At 39.8% G+C, this 23,358-nt stretch overlaps 1 non-coding gene across 1 annotated transcript; it reads left to right on the top strand.

The window, feature by feature from the left end:
* The first annotated feature begins 17,756 nt into the window (after positions 1 to 17,756).
* TRNAC-ACA (transfer RNA cysteine (anticodon ACA)) lies at positions 17,757 to 17,829 on the top strand. The gene has a single exon. It is a non-coding gene; the product is annotated as a tRNA-Cys (tRNA).
* Positions 17,830 to 23,358: the final 5,529 nt, after the last annotated feature.

Below are 23,358 nucleotides of genomic sequence, written 5' to 3'. Positions count from 1 at the left end.
ACTTTCGTTAATACAATGTCTATATTTAGTTGAATTACTTTCTTAGGTTTCATTCCCAGGATTGGGATTATTGATAATCAATATTAAAGATAAGAAACATATTTATTTATTTATTTATTTTAAGAAATATATTTATAAACTTTGATACTTGTTACAGTGCTTTCCAAAGGATTTTTACCAATTTACAGTGCTATTAGCCATGTTAGAGTAAACCAACCTTATCACACTCTCAACAGCATGTCTACAATTTAAATAAGTCATTTGCTGATAAAAGTAGAAAGAAGTACATTCTGTTTAGAATTTCTTTTGGAAATTGCTTATTCTTATCTTTTCTTTTCCCCAAACTTAGTTATTTGGGTCCTCATGCTTTCCTTATAAATTAGAATGTATTTAATCTATAGATATTAAACTTTCTTCTATAATATTTGATTCAAATATTTCCCAATGTTTAAGTTTTTTAAACTTTTTATTGAGGTATGATATACACAGAGAAATGTACACACTGATATCATAAGTGTACAGCTCAATGAATGTTCAGAAAATGAACACACTCATGTAACAGCACCTACATCAAGAAACAAAACATTATCAGTATCCCAGAAATCCCTTTCATGCTTCCTTCTAGTAACTACTTTCCCTTCTGACAAGGGCAACCTCTGTCCCAACTTCTAACAGCCTAGATTTTTTTTATTTGTTTTTGTTCTTTATATAAATGGAAGCATATAGTATGTGCTATTTTGATAATTGAGATAAAATTCACATGCCATAGAATTCAAACTTTTGAAATGTACAATTCACTAGTTTTTAGTATAGCTACAGAGTTGTACCTCCATTACTACAATCAATTTTATATATATTCGCTATCCCCAAAAGAAACCCTGTTCCCATTTCCAGTCATTCCCTGTTCCCTCCCAACCCCCTCACTCCAGCCCCAGGCAACCACAATTCTACTTTTGGTCTCCATCAATTGCCTATTCTAAACACTCACCTAAATGGAAGCATGCAGTATGTGGTCTTTTGTGAGCCTTCTCCTTTCATTTAGCATAATGTTTTCAAGGTTCATCAACTTTGTTCTTACTTCATTCCTTTTTTTATTGCCAAATAATGTTCTATTGTATGGAAAAAACACATTTTATTTATCCATTAATCAGCCAGAGAACATTTAGGTTATCTCTTTTCTTTCCTTCTTTTTTGGCTATTATGAATAATGCTGCTATGACCATTAGTATACAAGTTTTCCTGTGGACAAATGTGTTAAATTCTTTTGAGTACATACCTAGGAGTAGAATTGCTGAGTCATGTGGTAACTATTTTTAACCTTTTGAGAAACTACCAGACTGTTTTCCATGAAAGCTGCACCACTTTATATGCCCACCAGCAGTATTATGAGGCTTCCATTTATTCCACCTTCTCACCAACACTTGTTATAATTCTTATATTTTTTTTAATCCTAGCCATCCTAAGTGTGAACTGGTATCTTATCATGGTTTTAAATTGCATTTCCCTAATGATTAATGATGTTGAATATCTTTTCATGTGCTTATTAGCCATTTGGCTGTTTTCTTTGAAGAAAAATCTATTCAAATCCTATGTCCATTTTTAATTGATTGTCTTTATATTGTTGAGTCTTAAGAGTTCTTTATATCGTCTAGACACTAGACTTTTATAAGATAAGAGATTTGCTAATATTTGTCCATTTTATGGGCTGTCTTTTCACTTTGTTCATAGTGTCTTTATTTTTTTTAAGATGTATACTTTTTTTAATCTTGCATTTATTTATTCTTTTGGCTGCACTGCATGGCATTTGGGATCTTAGTTCCCTGACCAGCAATCAAACCCATGCCCCCTGCAGTGGAAGCTCAGAGTCTTAACCACTGGATCATCTTGGAAGTCTCCTTCATAGTGTCTTTTGATACATAAAAGTTTTTAATTTTGATGAAGTCCAATTTATCTAGTTTTTCTTTTATTGCTTCTGATTTAAGTGTCATAGTAACAAACCATTGCCTAAGTCATGGTCACAAAGATTTATACCTATGTTTCCCACTAGCTTTATGGTTTTACTTCATGTTTAGGTCTTTGGTCCATTTTTGAGTTAATTTCTGTGCAAGGTGTGGGGTAGGAGTCCAAATTCATTCCTTTGCATATGGATATAAAGTGTCCCAATACCATTTGTTGAAAAGACTATTCTTTCCCTCATTGAATTGTCTTAGCACTTCACCAAAAATCAACTGACTGAAAATGTGAGGGTTTACTTCTGAATTCTCAGTTCCATTCCACTGAGTTACATGTCTGTCCTTACACCAGTCCCACACTTTTTGTTTTAATATCTATTTATTTGCATGTGCTGGGCCTTAGTTTCGGCATGTGGGATCTAGTTTCCTGACCAGGGATCAAACCCAGATCCTCTGCTTTGGGAATATAGAGTGTTAGCCAATGGACCACAGGGAAGTCCCCCACACTGTCTTGATTACTGTAGCTTTGTAGTAAGTTTTGAAATTGGAAACATGAGTCCTTTAACTTTGTTCTTCTCTTTGAAGATTTTTGGCTATTCTAGAGTCCCTTGAATTTCCATGTGAAATTTAGGATCTGCTTGCCAATTCCAGACAGCTGGAATTTTGAGGGGTGTGGCCATATATCCATACATTAATTTGGAAAGTATTACCATCTTAACAGTATCAAGTCTTCTGAACTGTGAAAATGGATGTCTTTCCATTTTTTTAAGGTCTTCTTTCAAGTTGTCAACAATATTCTATAGTTTTCAGAGAGTAAGTTTTATACTTCTTTAGATAAATATATTCTCAAGTATATTACTCTTTTTGATATTATTGTAAAAAAAAAGTTTCCCTCTTTTTCTTCTATAGAAATATAATTGATATTTGTATATTGTTCCTGTACCTTGCAACCTGGCTGAGCACACTTATAAGTTCTAATAGTGTTTTAATGGATTACTTAGAACTTTCTATATACAAGATAATGTCATCTACAGAGATGGTTTCACTTCTTCATTTCCAATCTGAATGCCCTTTGTTTCGTTTCCTTACCTAATTGCTCTAGTTCAAACTTTCAGTACGATATTGAGTAGAAGTGGTAAGAGTAGACAACCTTGCCTTGTTTCTGATCACAGGGGGAAAGTATTCAGGTTTTCACCATTAACTATGTTGCTAGCTGTGGGGTTTTTGTATATACCCTTTACTAGACTGAGGAAGTTCATTCAACATTAACTTTTTGAGATTCATCCATATTGTCATGTGTCATTGTAGATCATTCATTCTTAGCTGTATAGTATTCCTTTCTGGGACTATATCACAATTTATTCCTTCTACCTTGTTGATCACTTTTTGGTTATTTTCCAGTTTAACTACTGCAAATAGTACTGCTTTAAACATTCCAGTACATATTATTGGCTGAAAACGTGTGCATTACTCTTGGGTATAAACCTATCAGCGTGGGCTTCCCTGGTAGTCCAGTGGTTAAGAATCTGTCTTGCAATGTGGGGGACACTGGTTCAATCCCTGATCCAGGAAGATCCCACATGCCACAGAGCAGCTAAACCCATGTGCCACAACTACTGAGCCTGCACTCTAGAGCCCACAAGCTGCAACTACTGAGCCCACACACCCTAGAGCTCATGCTCCACAACAAGAGAAGCCACCACAATGAGAAGCCTCTGCACTGCAACTAGGGAGTAGCTCCGCAACTAGAGAAAGCCTACGTGCAGCAACAAAAACCCAGTGCAACCAAAAATAAATAAATAAATATTAAAAAAAAAAAAAAACTACCAGTGGACTTGCTGAATAATAGAATGTGGATATATTTGATTTTTGAAATTTTATATTTGAAGCTGTCAAACTTAATTTCAAAAGATATTGAAGTATTTTTTGATATTTATTAGATTCAAGTAAAAGTGTTAGTCCCTCAGTCATGTCCGACTCTTTGCAACCCCATGGACTGTAGCCTACCAGTCTCCTCTGTCCATGGGATTTTCCAGGCAAGAATACTGGAGTGGGTTGCGACTTCCTTACTGAATTTTAAGAGAATGCATAATTTCATAGTAATGCTTTAATTAATTTATTTTTTTTTTATTAGTTGGAGGCTAATTTCTTCACAACATTTCAGTGGGTTTTGTCATACATTGATATGAATCAGCCATAGATTTACACGTATTCCCCATGCTGATCCCCCCTCCCGCCTCCCTCTCCACCCGATTCCTCTGGGTCTTCCCAGTGCACCAGGCCCGAGCACTTGTCTCATGCATCCCACCTGGGCTGGTGATCTGTTTCACCATAGATAATATACATGCTGTTCTTATTTATTTATTTATTTATTAGTTGGAGGCTAATTACTTCACAACATTTCAGTGGGTTTTGTCATACATTGCATAGTAATGCTTTAAAAGGGCATGGGGAAGCTCTTCTTTACAGAAGAACACCAGCTAACAGAGACTTCCCCAGTGGTCCAGTGGCTAAAACTCCATGCTTCCAATGCAAGGGGCCTAGGTTCTATCCCTCTTCAAGGAAATAGATCCCACATGCTGCAACTTAAGATCCCACATGCTGCAACTAAAAAAATGTCCCACATGAAGATCCTTCATGATGCAACTAAGACCTGGTGCAGCCAAATAAATATATTTTTTTAAAAAGAACATCAGCTAATAAATCTATAAGAAATTCTAGAATTCAAAACTTACCATTTTGTACTCACCAAAGGAATAACTGATTCAGACAAGGATAATCAATAGATGATCCTTGAGTAATGGAAAACATAGTTATTCACATGATCTCAAAATATCACCCCACTATTTACATATTAATTACAAAAGGAAACATACCTTTATTAGTTTTCTATTTCTGCAGTAAAAAATTACCACAAATTTATTGGCTTAAAACAACACAAATTTATTATTCCACACTTTATAGAGGTCAGAAGTCCAGCACTGCATGGCTGGATTCTTTGCTCAGGGTCTCACAGGGGTAAATCAAAGTATCTGCATTCCTATTTAGAAGCTCTGGGGAAGAATTCACTTCCAAGTTCAGTCACGTTGTTGGTAGAATTTAGTTCCATGCAATTGTAGGACTGAAGTCCCATTTCCTTAACATGTACTCTTCTCCATTTCTAAGCTCCAATGCATCAAATCCATCTGCTTTGAATCTTTCTGATCTACCCTCTTCTACTTTTAAGGGCTTCTGTGATTATAATGGGCCCACTGAGGTAATCTAAGACAACCTTCCTGTTTTTGGATTGGTAACCTTAATTTGGATTGGTAACTCAGCATTCAAAAAACTAAGATCATGGCATTCGGTCCCATCACTTCATGGCAAATAGATGGGGAAACAATGGAAACAGTGACAGATTTTCTTCCCCTGGGCTCCAAAATCACTGCAGATGGTGACCAAAGGCAGATGGTGCAGATATACCAAATACAGACTCAGAACCAGGCAAATCAAAATGATTTGCCAAAGGAAACCCAGAAGAAATGCCCCATGTGAGTGACTCAAACTACCACAAAGGCACGACTCTCTCTCAGTCCACCCATGGGTCTATCCACACATACTGTACTCTTTTCCTCCTAGAAACACTTGGTTCATTACTTCCTATCTTTGTCAGAATTCTCTTCTGAAAAGCTGAAGGGCCACAACCTCGTCACTGACCACTGGTCTAGTGGCTAGGATTCAGCACTCTCACTGCTGAGACCTGACCTCAATCTCGCCGAGAACTGTAATCCTGCTTCAAGATGCTGCAGGCCAAGTCCACCTGGAGATCATATTTGATTCTGAAACTTGGGAATTCAAGGTAAACCACGGACTTCACAGCCCCTGACTCAAGTCAGCTTGAGGCCCCTTTTCAAGACTCACAAGGCATAACCTCTGTCTGCCCACAGCACTATGGCTACCCCCAACATTGGGAGTGGCAGGGGGATTCCTCGAGCCTCGCAGATTCCAAATAATGCTTGGATGACAGCTGACGCTGTCCTCTGAGACATGGTGGAAACATAATTTCCAACCATGCAGGAGCCCAAGGGGCCTCTCTCGCTCTCCTTCTCTCACTGTCCCATATGGAACCCTCCACTATGCTTTTCTTTCCCACCTTACGCGCACAACAAAGTCTCTTTCTCACTTCTTATCTCTGCATCCATTTAGGGAAGGATTTCCTGGACTTCATTCCTAAACTGCGTCCATGCCACTGCCAAACTTGGTGCTATGTCAGACAGAATCATCAAGACGATTCCCAATTCTATCTCAGCTGCCAGACAGATAGGGCAAGGGATTTGGAGTTCTTCTGCTGTCCAGTCTCTCACCTCACTCAATGCCCCAAAAATTTACTATGAGAATTTCTTCACCTTCCGGCCCTTGAGTCTTGAATCCATGCCATCTTCCATAGTGCCCAACTCCAATTTCTCCAAGGGTCCCTCTTTGCGTTTATCAGACCCCTTCACTCCAGTCCTTGGCAGCCTCCACAGTGCTACCGACAATCTATCAGGCTGCTTGCTACCCAGAAGCCCAAATTATAAACTTTGTTGATGCTCAGTTGTGAGGAATAGACAGATACCAGCACAGGAAAACTCATTACAGGAGATAAGCTCTACAGACAAGGGATCTCTCCAAAGAAAGTCTGGCAAGTGGTCTGCACTGGTTCAAATGTCCTCCCCTGGCCATGTGGGGGACACCTTGTGTTGTTGTTCAGTCGCTAAGTCATGCCCAACTTCATGATCCATGGACTGCAGCACACCAGGCTCCCCTGTCCTTCACTACCTCCCTGAGTTTGCTCAAATTCGTGTCCATTAAGTCTGTGATGCTATCAAACCATCTCATCCTCTGCCGCCCCCTTTTCCTTTTGCCTTCAATCTTTCCCATCATCAAGGTGGACCAAGGAAGAATAGAGGCATTTGGTCAGGAATTGATGGGAGAGTAGAGGACACTTGAGACTGCATCAGGTTTGAAGGGAATTTAGGGGGCATCCTGAACCCCTTCAGGCTAAAGCCTCCTGGTAAATATTTCTGGGACACCAGATTTCATTTCTAGGAGCACTCTCTTGTTCTCTGTTGCAAGTTACCCAACATGGGAGGGCTCTCCATCCCCACCCCACCCTGCCCCCACAAACCAGAAGCATCACCTCTGGAGTGTATCCTTAAGAACTGGAAATTGTTTAAAATAAAAGGACTGAGAAAGGAAAAACTTAAGTTCTACTGTAATGGTGCCTGACCTTTGTATAAGTTGGGGAATAGAGAAAAATGGCCTGAAAACGGGTCTCTATAATACCATTCTTCAATTGGATCTTTATTGCCGCTTTCTTGTTGTGCCTCAGTATCCTACCCCTTTCCTTAGGAGGGACCTTCTGAGCTCTCTTGGGGCCATCCTGAAGTTAGGAGGCCCCAAGCAGCCCCTTATTTTGACTCTGACTAAGACAGACCAGCCAGAAGAGCAAGATTCTATTCCCAGCCATATTATACAAACAGTAGACTCTTCTATAAGGGACAAAGAAATCCCTGGAAGGGCCACAAATGCCCAACCTGTAAGAATTATCCTTGGGCCAGAAACTGCCTATCCTAACAAGAGACAATATCTTATACAGTTGGAAGCAAAGAAGGGCTTAAAACCCCTCATAGATAAATTCTTAAAGCAAGGCCTCTTGGTGCCCTGCAGTGTCTGTGCAGTACACTTATTCTGCTAGTTGTTAAGCCAAATTAGGAATATAGGATGGTACAAGACCTTAGAGCAGTCGGGCACAACTGACCGAACTGATCTGAACTGAATAGGATCTTACATATCAATAATTACCTTAAATATAAATGGATTAAATGCACCAACCAAAAGACAGATTCACTGGGAGGATGGAAACATGTGGATGTATGCACTTCCACTTACCATATCACTCTGCTTGATCCCCCCAAATTGTATGTAATTATTTTATATTTTTAAGTTAATCAAGTTCTCATTATGGCTTGCAACTGTAAGTATCTTTAATTTTTGTCTGGCTATTGAATGTGAAAACTGATAAATATATTTTACTATTGTGATTATGTAACTATTACTTAATACCATTGTATCTTGATTGTTCAACAGAAAAATAATAGAACTGTATATCACCAAAACTAGGATCTAATAGAAAAACCTGTAATCACTTTTTAAGATCAGATGCATATCAGAATTATCTTGAAATTTTTTTAAAAAGTACAAATGCTTAGGTATTGCTCTTTTTCTCCAGAGCTCCAGATATGTTTCTAATGAGCCGTCGTGTTTGAAAACAACTGGACTATATGATGATCTATTACTTTTATCCAGTTGGTTTCACTTTTTCTATTTCATATTCAGTGCTCCCATTTCATTTAGTTTGTGTTCTGCAATTTCTCCATCTCTTTTTTTTTTTAAATATTCTTTCTCAAGCCTTTGTCAAGTATACTAGCAAAGCTTTTGTATACATATATATGCAGAGTACATCATGAGAAACGCTGGGCTGGAGGAACCACAAGCTGGAATAAAAATTGCCGGGAGAAATATCAATAACCTCAGATATGCAGATGACACTACCCTTATGGCAGGAAGTGAAAAAGAACTAAAGAGCCTCTTGATGAAGGTGAAAGAGGAGAGTGAAAAAGTTGGCTTAAACCTCAACATTCAGAAAACTAAGATCATGGCATCCAGTCCCATCACTTAACAGCAAATAGATGGGGAAACAGTGGAAACAGTGGCTGACTTTATTTTTTGTGCTCCAAAATCACTGCAGATGGTGATTGCAGCCATGAAATTAAAAGACGCTTGCTCCTTGGAAGGAAAGGTATGACCAACCTAGACAGCAAATTAAAAAGCAGAGACATTACTTTGTCAACGAAGGTCCATCTAGTCAAAGCTATGGTTTTCCCAGTAGTCATGTATGGATGTGAGAGTTGGACTATAAAGAAATCTGAGCGCCAAAGAATTGATGCTTTTGAACTGTGGTGTTGGAGAAGACTCTTGAGAGTCCCTTGGACTGCAAGGAAATCCAACCTGTCCATACTAAAGGAGATCAATCCTGGGTGTTCATTGGAAGGACTGATGCTGAAGCTGAAACTCCAATACTTTGGCCACCTGATGTGAAGAGCTGACTCATTTGAAAAGACCCTGATGCTGGGAAAGATTGAGGGCAGGAGGAGAAGGGGACGACAGAGGATGAGATGCTTGGATGACATCACCAACTCAATGGACATGGGTTTGGGTGAACTCCAGGAGTTGGTGATGGACAGGGAGGCCTGGCGTGCTGCGGTTCATGGGGTTGCAAAGAGTCAGACACAACTGAGCAATTGAACTGATATGTATAATATAGATATTTTAGAGAACTTAAAAAAAAAAAACACCCCAGCACCTTATAATGGCCCCTTCTAAGTCAGAATTCCAGCTACCTACTTGTGCTCAAACCTTAACTTGCCCCTGATGGAAGAAGGATCCACACAGGAGAAGCAGATAGTAGGATGGACATGGATGGAACAGGTTGGGTTTGCAGCTAGAGAACATTTCCATAGCTGTAGAATTGGATGGCTTGTTTTCTTTTTTTTTTCCAAACTAGAATTCTATATTCGGTGAAAATGTCCTACATGTGTTATGGCAAAAAAAAGCTAATTTAAAACAGAGAAAGAAGAGAGAGATAAATTGTGTCTAGTGACGTGCACTTAAAAAATGTTAAAGGCAATTCTTCAGGTGGAAGGAAAACACTACCATACAAAATCTTAAATATTTAATGAGGAATAAAGAGTATCAGAAAGAGTAAACACTTCAGTTCAGTTCAGTCGCTCAGTCGTGTCCAACTTTTTGTGATCCCATGGACTGTAGCACGCCAGGTTTCCCTGTCCATCACCAACTCCCGGAGCCTACTCAAACTCACGTCCATCGAGTCGGTGATGGAATGGCTAGTTTTTAAAACCTTGAATGAGTTAGTCTATTGCGCCTAACCAGAATACATTTTCATATGTCAGGTAGAGAAAAAACCATGGGCCATTAATCATCTATGCAACAACTCCACACACACACAGTGTATGCTGGGAACCTTCTTTCTCAATCTACTCCTTCAATGAATCTAAGCACTGGGCTAGTTCATTAAAACTGTTTACTCAATTAACTCAAGATTTACCTGGTGACTCCCAGATGGAAATGCCTATTTTTTGGGTACACCCTGTTAAAATGGTGTAGTTGAAATGGGGAGTAGTTGCCTACCAACATGTCCTTTGAAACTATACTCTTACTGCCATAGCTAACCATAGTGCTCTCTTGCTAATTTACAGAAGTCTCTAGATTTGCTGGCCAAGGTGGTATTATCTGTTGGCAGAACAAGGAGGGGGTATATGCAGTTGCCAATACTTCTTTTTGCACATACATTAACACCTCTTCCCAGATAGAGACTGCTACTGAGAAAATTCAACAACAAGCCACCTGGCTTCAACAATTAACCACCAATCCTCACTGTTCAGTATGGGTGGGGAAATTGAAAACTGCTTCTCTAACTTGTTCTCCTGGATCCCACAGAACTGCTAAAATCTTTCTGATGGGAGGTTTCCATTTCCTTACAACCTTCCTCATCTCAGCCATACTGATTTATGTTATATTTCGTGTAGTGCTTTGCTGTCTTCCATATTGTTGCAAACCTGCAACTAAGACCTTTCAGTTCAAGAAGGAGGCCCGGGACCAACAGATTCAGACCTTCCATTTTAGAAACAGAGAAATATCCAAAAATTTTAAGCCTGAGATTAACAAAAAATATGCTGACCTGTCTAACCAGATTCCTACCCTTGTTTGAGTTTCTGATTATAATAGTCTTTTACTTCTGCTTAAGTGGTTAGCTTCTGCTTCTCTAATTATTTAGTTTGTTTTCTCTAGGGCATCACAGGACAATGGTAATACAGGACTCCAGCCACTCCCCATAGCAGATCCTGCCAAAATAATAACAGAAGAAACTCTGGGGTCCCTTAATGAGACAGGGCAAGAGCTCCATGACCCCAGCAAGGTAGGGTTTATGAGCCCCTTGCCAGCCTGAAGAAGCCGCAGAAGACAGACCTTCATCTTTCCAATAAAGATTTCTTGGGGTCTATATCCCTCAGGGAAGATTTGAGGCAGGAGGTAAATGGGCCCCCTCTGTTAGAGCAATTTGAGTTCATTCCCCTTGGACAGAAACTCCACAATAACAATAGCAGGACCATCAGGAGAGGAGACTGGACCCTGCCCAGATATTAATAAAAGATGAGACAACACATATTTCTCATTCTCGAAGTCAGGGTGTCTGTGTGCTCAGTCATGTTCAACTCTTGGTGACCCCATGGACTGTAGCCCGCTAGGCTCCTCTGTCCATGGGATTTTTCAGGCAAGAAATACTGGAGTGGGTTGCCATTTCCTCCTCCAGGAGATCTTCCTGACTCAGGGATTGAACCCACGTCTCAGGTTTCTCCTGCCTTGGCAGGTGGATTTTTTTCACCACTACACCACCTGGGAAGCCCCCTTAAAGTCAAGGAAACTTTCCCAACTGGAAAGCTCCTTGGAGGTCAAAAAAGGATGTCAACTACCCATAGGCCTCTTTGATGGAAACCATCTTGGCTGAGAGATGTGCATACACACATGGAGGATCCTGAGATATACCAAATACAGACTCAGAATCAGGTAAATCAAAATGATAGGCCAAAGGAAACCCAGCAGAAATGCTTCATAGGAGTGATTCAGACTACCACAAGGGCATGACTCTCTTAGTCTACCTGTGCGTCTATCTACACATACTGTACACTTTTTCTCCTAGTAAATACTTTATTTGTTTCATTAGTTTCTGTCTTTGTGGGAATTCTTTTCTGAAAAGCTGAAGGGCCAGGGCCTTGTCACTGACCACTGGTCTAGTGGCTAGGATTCAGCACTCTGACTGCTGCGACCTGATTTCAATCTCTGGCCAGGAACCAAAACCCTGCTTCAAGGTGCTGCAGGCCAAGGCCACCCGAGATCAAAGCCTGGCTCTTGTGTACTCAGGGGTGAAGTGGAAATTTTCTGTACAGTCCCAAGAAAACTGTATGTGACAGAAAGGGGCAGGTCTCCACAGATCAGAGCAATAGATGGTTGCTGTTAGTGAGTGAAACTCTTTTCTCTTTCTGCCTTCTCATTACTCCTCTTCTGAAAGAAAATTGACTAACTTGACTTATGATTTTGAGAGAAGGTACTGGGTATGTATAGCTCAGCCCCTCCTGAGTTCTCACTTTTTTTTTTCTTTCTGAGTTCTCACTTTTGAAGCCATTCTGCCCATAGAAATAGTGCATTCTGATTTACTTTGTGTGGGTGGCCTAGGTTGCCCAACCAGATGAGGAAGTCTCTCTAATTCAGGGCAGAGAATGAAAGAGAAGTAACAGGCTACCTGGCTGCAGCTCTAAAGTCATGTCCACTCAACAGTTTCATCAGTAAGAATGCTGACATTTTAATCTCCATTTACTTGTCTCCTATGCCTTATTTCTCAATTGGTTAGAAATTATTATCAAGAGGGAAAAGGAAGCTTCATATATTGACTCATTTAAAACCTTAACATCCACTACTCAGGCAGTGTTAATCTCTTTTGCTTCTGGGTTTTTTTTGTTGTTGTTTTCCAAAAAAATTAGGAGGACTTTAATATCCAGGTCTTTTTTTAGAAAGAAAAATTAATGCAATGTTAATAAGAACACTTTTGGGCTTCCCTGCTGGCTCAATGGTAAAGAACCCTCCTGCCAGTGCAGGAGATGCAGGTTCAATCTCTGGGTCAGGGAGATTCCCTTGAGGAGGAAATGGCAACCCACTCTAGTATTTTGCCTAGGAAATCCCATGGACAGAGGTGCCTGGCAGCTACAGTCCACAGGTTCACAGAAAGAGTCGGATGTGACTTAGTGACTAAACAACAACATTTAACTAATAAAATTAACAACAAACCTAAGTAATTTTGTTACATAAATTAACCTATTTATTATAGGCTAGCAATGATTCAAATGGTGGTGCTTCTATTGGTCATTCAATTCCGTCTTCTGATGGCAGACTTATTGTGATGGTGAAAATGGTGTTGTAGGTCCAAGCACCACCAGCTACCATTTTCATGCACAAACCACAGAGCCAAATGCCCATAGCTCATCTCTTCATCTTTGTTTTGCCACCAAAGGAGCAAGTGTACTTGGCATGCTGACTGATTTCAAAATTTTTTACCATTTTCCTGAGGGAAGCACCATAATGGGTCCCATATTTATCCATGATTCCAACCTTCTTGGTGCATTTCGCCATGTCACCACCAACCTAGGTTAAATCCCAGAGTTTGTTCTTCTGTTTATATATCTAATATAGTATTTCTTCTATAAAAATTGTGTTCATATTTTTTGTATCTCCCACTAGACAGGCCTTCTCAAATGTAGAGATCATTTTATTCTTCTTCTAACTCCAGCACCTGGTATCTTTCTAAGTTGCTGGTCTTTATGGGGGGGAAAGGGATGTTTCCTTTTTAATTACCTTTGAAATAAAAGCTTCTCAAAAAAGGTTTTCAAAGTTTAATTAGATTCCATCCACTAGTTGCTCATCTATATGTCTACTTATTAGGCATATAATAAACTTTTAATATTAGAAATGCTAACTCTAGTGAAAACCATGTTGGCCTGCATCTAGATTATGTCTCCTTAATTACAGGTTCTACAAGTTTGCCTCATGGAGGAGAGCCAGCATGATTCAATGACCTTTGAACTAGATCAGAGAAAATGCACCCAAAGATGGTTAGTAGAAAAAAAGAAAAAAAAGATGGTTAGTAGAGTTGTATGACCCAGCTCCTGATGAACAGGTAAAAGTATGCAAGTTTCAGAGCTAAGAGCGGTATGGGAAGAAAGAACCCAGAAAGAAAGCATTAAGAAGGCAAAAATATACTAAAGTGTAAAAGTGGAGGTGATGTGACGGTATCTGATGGGGACTTCCCTGGTGGTCCCATGGTTAAGAATTCTTCTGCCAATGCTGGAGGCATGGGTTTGATGCCTGGTCTGGGAAGATTCCACACACCATGGGGCAACTAAGCCCATGCACCACAACTACTGAAGCCCCACACTCTATAGCCCACGAGCCACAACTACTGAAGACCACCCCGCCTAGAGCCAGTGCTCCGAAATAAGAGAAGTCCATACACAACAATGAAGACCCAGCACAGCCAAAAATGAATAAACAAAATTGTAAAGGTATCTGGGAACAGTTGCTTGGAAACTGTGTGCTCATATGTCAAGACATAATATCATATTTGGGTGAACCTGGAAGACCACAGCAATACAAAAGTTCCTTCTTTGATGTCTCTTATAGTCTGGTTCCAAAGAAAGAGAAAAATAGTAGTCTAAAGTACATGATTTGGATGCTTTGATTTAAATATCTTCTCAGGTTGGGGATTCATAGATGTCAAAGAAAGGACCAGATGAAAGGTTCCACAAGATTTCATTGTAGTGTAGTGGATGGTGCTCTTATTGCAGTCCAAAAATGAATCCCCAGGTTTTCAGATTGAAAAAACAAGTTTAAAAACTTTTTAAATTGAGGTACAATTGACATAACATTTTATTAGTTTCAAGTGTATGATGTAATGATACAACATTTGTATGTATTGCAAAATGATCACCACAATAAGACCAATTAACATCCATCACCATACATAATAACAAAAATTTCTTTTCTCGTGATGAGAACTTTCAAGATCTACTCTCCTACTTTCAAATATGCAATATATTTTTATTAACTATAGTCACCATGCTGTACATTACATTCTCATGACTTACTCATTTTATGACTGGAAGCTTATAGCTTTTTATCCCCTTCACATATAAAAACAAGTCATTTTTAATCATTTTACTCAAAAGAGAACCAATCAACAGGATCAACCTCACCATAGTATGACCTATAATAGAATACCACTTATAATTTAACAATCGATACCAATTATTCTGTCACATTTATCTCCTTGTCTTCCGTTCTTGAAGGTAAGCTGATTTAGTCATAAAATTAAGGGGAAAAGGAATGAATTTTTAATGTGACTTTTATTGCATTTTTCTCATTATAATACATGTTTTATTATAGAAAATTTAGAAAATACAGAAATGCATAAAGAAGAAAACATTTTAAATTATTCATAATTTTCAAACTCTAAAAAACCATTATTAATAATTTTGAGTATTTCTATCCAGTCTTTTTCTGCATATGTTTATATGATTAGAGTCACACTAAATATTATATTGGGGCTTCCCTGGTGGCTCAGTGGTAAAGAATCAGCCTGCAGTGCAGGAGACGCAGGTTTGATCCCTGGGTTGGGAAGATCCCCTGGAGAAGGAAATGGCTACCCAGTCCAGTATTCTTACCTGGAAAATCCCATGGACAGAGGAGCCTGGTAGGCTATCGTCCATGGGGTTGCAAAGAGTTGGACATGCCTTAGCAACTAAACAACAACAACAAAATATTATATTATATCTTGCCTTTTAATTCATATTGTAAAACTTTCCCCCTGTTGTATGGACTGAATTGTGTTCCTCCAAAATTTGTATGTTGAAGCCTTAACTCCCAGGACCTCAAAATGTGACTGTATTTGCAGACAGGGCCTTTAAAGAGGTGTTGAAATTAAAATGAGACCACCAGGGTGGGCCCTAATCCAATCTGACTGGTATTATTATAAGAGGAAATGTGGACACACGCAGACACACAAGCGATGGGTACACACTGAAAAAAAAAAAAAAACCATGTGAGAACACAGTGAGAAAGTGGTCATCTTCAAGCCAAGGCAGGAGATAGATGGGCCCCAGGGTGAACAGCTAGAGTTCATTCCTTGAGGACAGAAACTCCAAAATAGCAGGACAATTGAAAAAGGAGGCTGGGCCTGCCTAGATAAGAGATGAGAGACTACATATTCCTCATTCTCTAAGTCAAGGAGATCTTCCCGACTAAAAAACTCCTTGGAGGTCAAAAGGAGAGTGATGTGAAGCTACCCATAGAACTCTTCTCTGGAATCCATTTTGGCTGAGAGATGTGCACACACACGGGAGGATCCTGAAATAAATACCCAATATAGACTCAGAACCAGACAAATCGAAATGAGTGGCCAAAGGAAACCAGGAAGAAATGCCCTGAGGGTGCACTGTCTGAGTCCACTGGTATGTCTATCCACACTTACTGTACTCTTTTTTCTCCTAATAAACACTTGTTTCATTACTTTTCATCTTTTTTGAAAATTCTTTTGCAAAGCCAAAGGGCCAGGGCCTTGTCACTGACCACTGGTCTAGTGGCTAAGATTTGGCTCTCTTATTGCTGCAGTCCAATCTCAATCTCTGGCTGGGAACCAAAACCCTGCTTCAAGCCACTGCAGGGCGCAAGGCCACCCAAGGTCAAGGAGAGAAGCCTCAGAAGAAACCAGACTTGTCAACACCTTGATTTTGGACTTCTAGCCTCCAGAACTATGAGAAAATAAATTTCTATTGTTTAAACTGCCTAGTCTGTGGTATTTTGTTATTGCAACTCTAGTAAACTTTTACACTTACCACTGAACATTCTTCAAAACCTACTGTAATATCCTTTTGAAATATCCTAAATAACTATTATGGTAAATTTATGTTGTTCTTGAATTTTCACTATGATTAACTCCTTTACTGTACTCTGGAGAAATTTATGTCTGCTCTCAAGGTCAAGCCTAGTGATACACTCATGAATTCTCACTTTTGGTTCCATTATTTCTATTCTTCTCATAGAACACCAACTTTTTGTCTAAGTCAGATTATAATAAAATTAAGTGATTTCATTTTCGTTATATCAGTTACATTCAAGATGTGAGGATAAGCCCCATACCCTCTGTTAGAACTGAGAATTACTCTGAGCTCTTCCTTAGGTTAGGGAAGATATTCAGGTTTCCTGGACAAAAATTTAGGAAATGTCCTTGTCTTGTAAGACACTATGGTTACACTATGTTCAGAGGGTGTCATTTCTTGATTCCATTCTCAACTCTTAAGGGGTTTGCTATCACAGAGTAAGAAATAAGCACTAGTATAGATATCAGAAAGAGGAGCTGGCAACAATTCTCTACCCTGTGAAGAGCATTTAGCTTCCCAGGTGGCGTTAACAGTAAAGAATCTGCCTCCCAATGCAGGAGATGAAAGAGACATTGGTTTGATCCCTGGGTCAGAAGAATCCCTTGGAGGAGGAAATGACACCCCAACTCCAGTATTCTTGCCTGGGAAATTCCTTGGACAGAGGAGCCTGGCAGGCTATAGCCCACGGGGCCGCAAAGAGTCAGATACGACTGAGTGACTGAGTACATACCTGTGACTCAGGTACTCAGGCTTCAGTAGTTTCTGCCATGAGAGGATCTTTATGATATTTTGATGTGGTCTCTGCTTCCTTTCTGGCACAGAGATCCTAAAATCCTTGGAATTCTCTAAAAGAGGAGAGTAGTCAAGGTGTCTTTTGTTATGTTAATATAATAAATGACCTAGCGGAAGAATGGGGGCTGGGTGCCAGGAGAAACAACTTTCAGTCCCACACTCTGACCTTGGGGGAGGGGAAGGTTCTGGAGGGTGAATCAATCACCAGTGGCCAGTGATTTAATCAACCTTGTCTGGGTAATGAAGCTGCCATAAAAATTCCAAAAGAGGGAATTCCCTGGCAGTCCAGTGGTTAGGATTTGGTACTTCACTGCTGGGGACCTGGGTTCAATCCTCGGTGGGGGAACTAAGATGCTTCAAGCTGTGTGGCATGGTCAAAAAGAAACAAACAAAAAAATGAAACAATCCGAAAAGACAGGGTTTGAGGACTTCCCTGGTGGCTCAGATGGTAAAGCATCTGCCTACAATGCAGGAGACCCGGGTTCGATCCCTGGGTCAGGAAGATCCCCTGGAGAAGGAAATGGTAACCCACTCCAGTAATCTTGCCTGGAAAATCCCGTGGATGGAGGAGCCTGGTAGGCTACAACCCATGGGGTCCCAAAGAGTCTGACATGAAGATGCTTCAAGTTGTGTGGCATGGTCAAAAAGAAACAAACAAAAAATGAAACAATTCAAAAAGACAGGGTTTGAAGGTTCTGGGTCTGGGTGCTCTCAGAGAGAGCATGGATGGAATCTCCATGCCCTTTCCTCATACCCTATGCATTTCTTTCATCTGGCTGTTCCTAAGTTATACTCTTTTATAATAAACTGGTAATCTAGTAAGTAAAATACTTCTCTGAGTTCTGTGAACTACTTCAGAAAGTAATTAAACTCATGGAGGGGTGTTTTGGAACCTTTACTCTATAACTGGCAATTCTTAAACAGAGGTGACAATGTGAATTTGGAGTTGATGTCTGAGTTGGATGGGGCTCAGTCTTGTAGGACTGAGCCTGTGGGATCTGATGTATCTCTAGGCTCATAGTGTCAGAATTGTGTTGAATTTAGGACACCCAGCTAGTGTCTGAGAATTGCTTGGTGGTGTGGTACCCACACATGTTGTAATTGGGTACAGAATTAGTCTTGAACTAAATGTACCTGTCAAGCACAGTTAGGTCAGGAAAGGGGCCACCATAAGATGCAAAGGACAAAAGGAGGCTTATTATCATAACTCTATCCCTAAGTGAGAGAATAGGGGCAGAATTCACCTTAGAGAGGGGTTGAAATTTTCATGGAGACCTCAAATCATATCTGTGGTGTACCAAGGATGGAAGAACAGAAAAAACCAAGGAGGGTCTTGGAATGCAGGAACAGAAAAAACCAGACCCTTATCCCCCTTGCCCTCCCCCATGTTGTAACTATTCAAGAATTTCAGGTCCTCCTGAGCAGTATAACCTGTCTCCCCTCCTACCCCATATAGGGAGAAGGTATTTGCCTTACTCTTCCCCCACCCAGTATACGTGCCTCATCCAATCAGCAAATGACCTGCAAGACCCCTATCTCACTCCTTGTACCCTGGCTATAAAAATGGACCAAGGAAAAAAAAATGGACCAAGGACCCTGTTCAGTGTTGGCTCTCCCTCCCAGTATATGTGCCTCATCCAATCAGCAAATGACCCACAAGATCCCTATCTTGCTTCTTGTACCCTGGCTATAAAAATGGACCAAGGACCCCTTTCAATGTTGGCTCTCCCTGACTATCAGGAAGCCCGCCCACTGTGCTAGCAGCAACTCTCCCCTCTCCCACTCTAATAAACTTTATTCTCCTTTCATTCTGCCTCATGTCCGGAAATTCTTTTCCAACCCGTGCACAGACCACGACAATATCCTCCTTTGACCTCTTCTGTTTAAGTCATATGAAGCATTTCCTATTATTGATCACTTCTTTCATTTTACCCACACAACAAAAAGAATTATTGAGCTTCTGCTACATCAGGCACTGCATTAAGATGTGAAAAGTCAAGGTCCCTGTCTTTGAGGAGTTCATAGTCTGGTGGAAGAGATGAGCATGTGAGCAGATAATCACAATGTACTGTAATAATGCTACTATACAGTAAGTCCCCTACATATGAATGACTTCCGTTCTGAGAGTGTGTTCATAAGCCTAGGTACCCAACTGACACAATTGGCTATATAGTACTTTATACTACTTTTCACACAAATAATACATTAAAAACAAACAAAAAAATGAAAACATTTTAAATCTTACAGTACCTTGAAAAGTACAATAATACAGTACAACAGCTGGTATACAGGGGCTAGCATCAAGTGAACAGGCCAGAAGAGTTACTGACTGGAGGAGGGAGAGGAGGTGGGAGATGGTAGAGCTGAAGGATCATTGGCAATAGGAGATGGAAGGAAAGCTGCAATTTCACACACACCTGACATTGATAGTATGCACATTCGCATCTTTGAAATTTTATAACTTGAAGGTTCATATGTAGGGGACTTCAGTTTAGCTCAGTTCAGTCACTCAGTCATGTCCTATTCTTTGCAACCCCATGGACTGCAGCACACCAGACTTCCCTGTCCATTACCAACTCCTGGAGCTTGCTCAAACTCATGTCCATCAAGTTGGTGATGCTATCCAACCATCTCATCTTCTATTGTTCCCTTTCTCCTCCTTCCTTTAATCTTTCCCAGCACCACGGTCTTTTCAAATGACTCAGTTCTTCACATCAGGTGGCCAAAGTATTGGAGTTTCAGCTTCAGCATCAGTCCTTCCAATGAATATTCAGGACTAATTTCCTTTAAGACTGACTGGTTTGATCTCCTTGCAGTCCAAAGGACTCTCAAGAGTCTTCTCCAACACCACAATTTGAAAGCATCAATTCTTCAGCCCTCAGCTTTCTTTATGGTCCAACTCTCACATCCATACATGACTCTGGAAAAACCATAGTTTTGACTGTATGGACCTCTGTCAGAAAAGTAATGTCTCTGCTTTCTAATATGCTGTATAGGTTGGTCATAGCTTTTCTTCCAAGGAGCAAGTATCTTTTAATTTCATGACCGCAGTCACCATCTGCATTGATTGTGGATCCCAAGAAAATAAAATCTGTCACTCTTTCCATTGTTTCCCCATCTATTTGCCATTAAATGATGGGACCGGATGATATAGCTCAAAAGAAAGAACAAATCATAGTGTATTAGAGGAAAAAGACAGAGAAAGGCCATCCAAGAAGAACTCACAGAACAGGAGATAAAACTTCTCAAATAATCTACATGCATAGAATACTGATTCCAAACCAAGAAGGTGGGATTTAATGGTAATAAATACTTAAAAGTCATATACTAAATTTTAAAACTTGACTTCAAAGGAATAAGATGGAATGAACTGACTTAAAATGACATGAAGAAAACTTGGAAGCTCTAAAAGAGTCAACATTTAAGTAATTTTCTATTGCTGTATAACAAATTACCACAAATTTATCAGCTTAAAACAATCCCATTTATTATTTCATAGTTTCTGTGGGTCAGGAGTCCCAGCACAGATGGGCTTAGTTCTCTGCTTAGGATCCCAGTGGGCTGAAATCAAGGTATAGGCCAAGGCTGGGGTCTCATCTGGAGCTTGGGATGCTCCTCCAAATTCACACAGTTGGCAGAATTCAGTTCTTGTGGTGGTTATGGGTCTGACTCTCAGCTCCTAGAGGCCACCAGCAGTTCCCTGCTACATGGCACTCTCCAAAGGCAGTTTATTTCCTAGCAGTTTGCTTCTTTAAATTTGTTAGGTTGGTGCAAACGTACTTGCAGTTTCACACAGTGAAATTTAAATCATTATAACTAGTCTCAAACACATCTTCATTAATCAAAATAGGAACCATTAACAATCAACACATTTTTGCCAATGAGAAAAAGAGTTTGTTTATTCTTGTAACATAAAAATCCGTGCTTCGGGATTCAACGAACTCTTGGGAAGTATTTTCTGAATCCTGCTAGTTGTGGAAGCATTTTCCCCACAAAAAGGCATGGAGATGCTTGAAGAAGTGGTAGTTGGTTGGAGAGAGGTCAGGTGAATACGGCAGATGAGGTAAAAATACATAGCTCAGTTCATTCAACTTTGAAGTGTTAGTTGTGTGACATGTGGTCAGAAATTGTCGTGGAAAAGATAGGCTCCTCTTTCTATTGACCAATGCCAACTGCAGGCATTGCAGTTTTCAGTGCATCTCATTGATTTGCTGAGGCAGGTACTTCTCAGATGTAATGGTTTCGCCAGGATTCAGAAAGCTGTAGTGGATCAGATGGGCAGCAGACCACCAAACAGTGACCATGACCTTTTTATGGAGCAAAGTTGGCTTTGAGAAGTGCTTTGGAGTGTCTTAATGGTTCAACCACTGAGCTAGTTGTCACTGGTTGTCATATACAATCCACTTTGCATGTCACAATCCGATCGAGAAATGGTTCGTTGTTGCTGCAAAGAATAAGAGAACATAACACTTCAAAACGATGATTTTTTTTTTTTCGGTCAGCTCACAAGGCACCCACTTATCGAGCTTTTTCACCTTTCCAATTTGCTTCAAATGCTGAACAACCTTAGAATGGTTGACACTGAGTTCTTTGGCAACCTCTCATATAGTTGTACGAGGATCAACTTCAATGCTCTCAGTTGGTCATTGTCAGCTTCCAATGTCAGCCACTGCGCTCATCTTGAAGGCTCTTGTCTCCTTTGCAAAACTTCTTGAACCACTGCTGCACTATACGTTCATTAACAGTTTCTGGGCCAAGTGCATTGTTGATGTTGCAAGTTATCTCTGGTGCTTTATGATCCATTTTGTACTCCAGTAAGAAAATTGCTCAAATTTGCTTTTTGTCCAACATCATTTCCATAGTTTAAGAAAAATATAAAATACATGGCAAATATTAAGTCATTAGCAAAAACACATAAAGTGAGAAATGTACTTTGAATGATATATAACATAACCACACTTATTTAAGAATATTAAATGGCAAAGTTCAACAATGCAAAACCACAATTACTTTTGCATCAACCTAATAGCAGGAGAGTTTCTCTCATTCTAATTTGCTAACATAGAGTCTTATATAACCTAACATAATCATGAGAGTTGCATACCATCACCTTTGTCATATTCTTTAAATTAGAAGCTGGTGACAGGTTCTACCTGCATTCAAGGGGAGAGGATTATACATGGTATGACAAATTGGGGGTCATTTTAGGTATGTCCACCACAGTAAGGCAGGTACTAAATATTATAAGAGAAGCAGAGTATTCATCTTGTTCATTCAAACAACATTTACATACAGCCTACAATGAGCAAGGAACTGTGTCAGGTACTAAAGATGCAGACATGAAGAAAACATTGTCTCTATTCTGTAGGACAAATAGGTAGCTATCTATAAATAAGTAAGTTGGATTCATGGGTATATCTTGCACCAAAATACGATAAAACAGGGCTTCCCTGGTGGCTCAGTGGTAAAGAATCTGCCTGCCAATGCAGGAGACATGAGTTTGAACCCTGGTCCGAGAAGATCCCACATGCTGCAGAGCAGCTAAGCCTGTGCACCACAACTACTAAGCCTGTGCTCCAGAGCCTGGGAGCTGCAACTACTAAGCCCACATACTGCAACTACTGAAGCCCTCACACTCTAGAGCCTGTGCTCCACAACAAGAGAAGCCACTGAAATGAGAAGCCTGCAAACTGCAACTAGAGAGTAGCCCATGCAGCAGTGAAGACCCAGCACAGCCAAAAGTAAATAAATAAAAATTCAAAAAAACACTAACCCCCCCAATACAATAAAATTAATGCCATATGGAAGAAAAACTTAAATATAAATTGAAACCATAACTAACCATAATAGTACTGGGAAGAATCATAGACATCATTTTTTTTAAATCTCAGAGCAAGAAGGGGAGATGCCCTTCTAAGTATGACTCAAACCTAGAAGTCACAAAAGAAAAGACTGAAAAATTTGACTACATAAAAATAAAAGAAATCTTAAATAATAAAACCCCCCAAAAAATTTAAACACAGGACATACTA

Source organism: Dama dama, chromosome X (assembly GCF_033118175.1).
Source record: "Dama dama isolate Ldn47 chromosome X, ASM3311817v1, whole genome shotgun sequence".
In the NCBI taxonomy this organism is placed as follows: domain Eukaryota; kingdom Metazoa; phylum Chordata; class Mammalia; order Artiodactyla; family Cervidae; genus Dama; species Dama dama.
The sequence above is the reverse complement of the archived record's forward strand: the minus strand, read 5'-3'. Positions and strand labels throughout refer to the sequence as shown.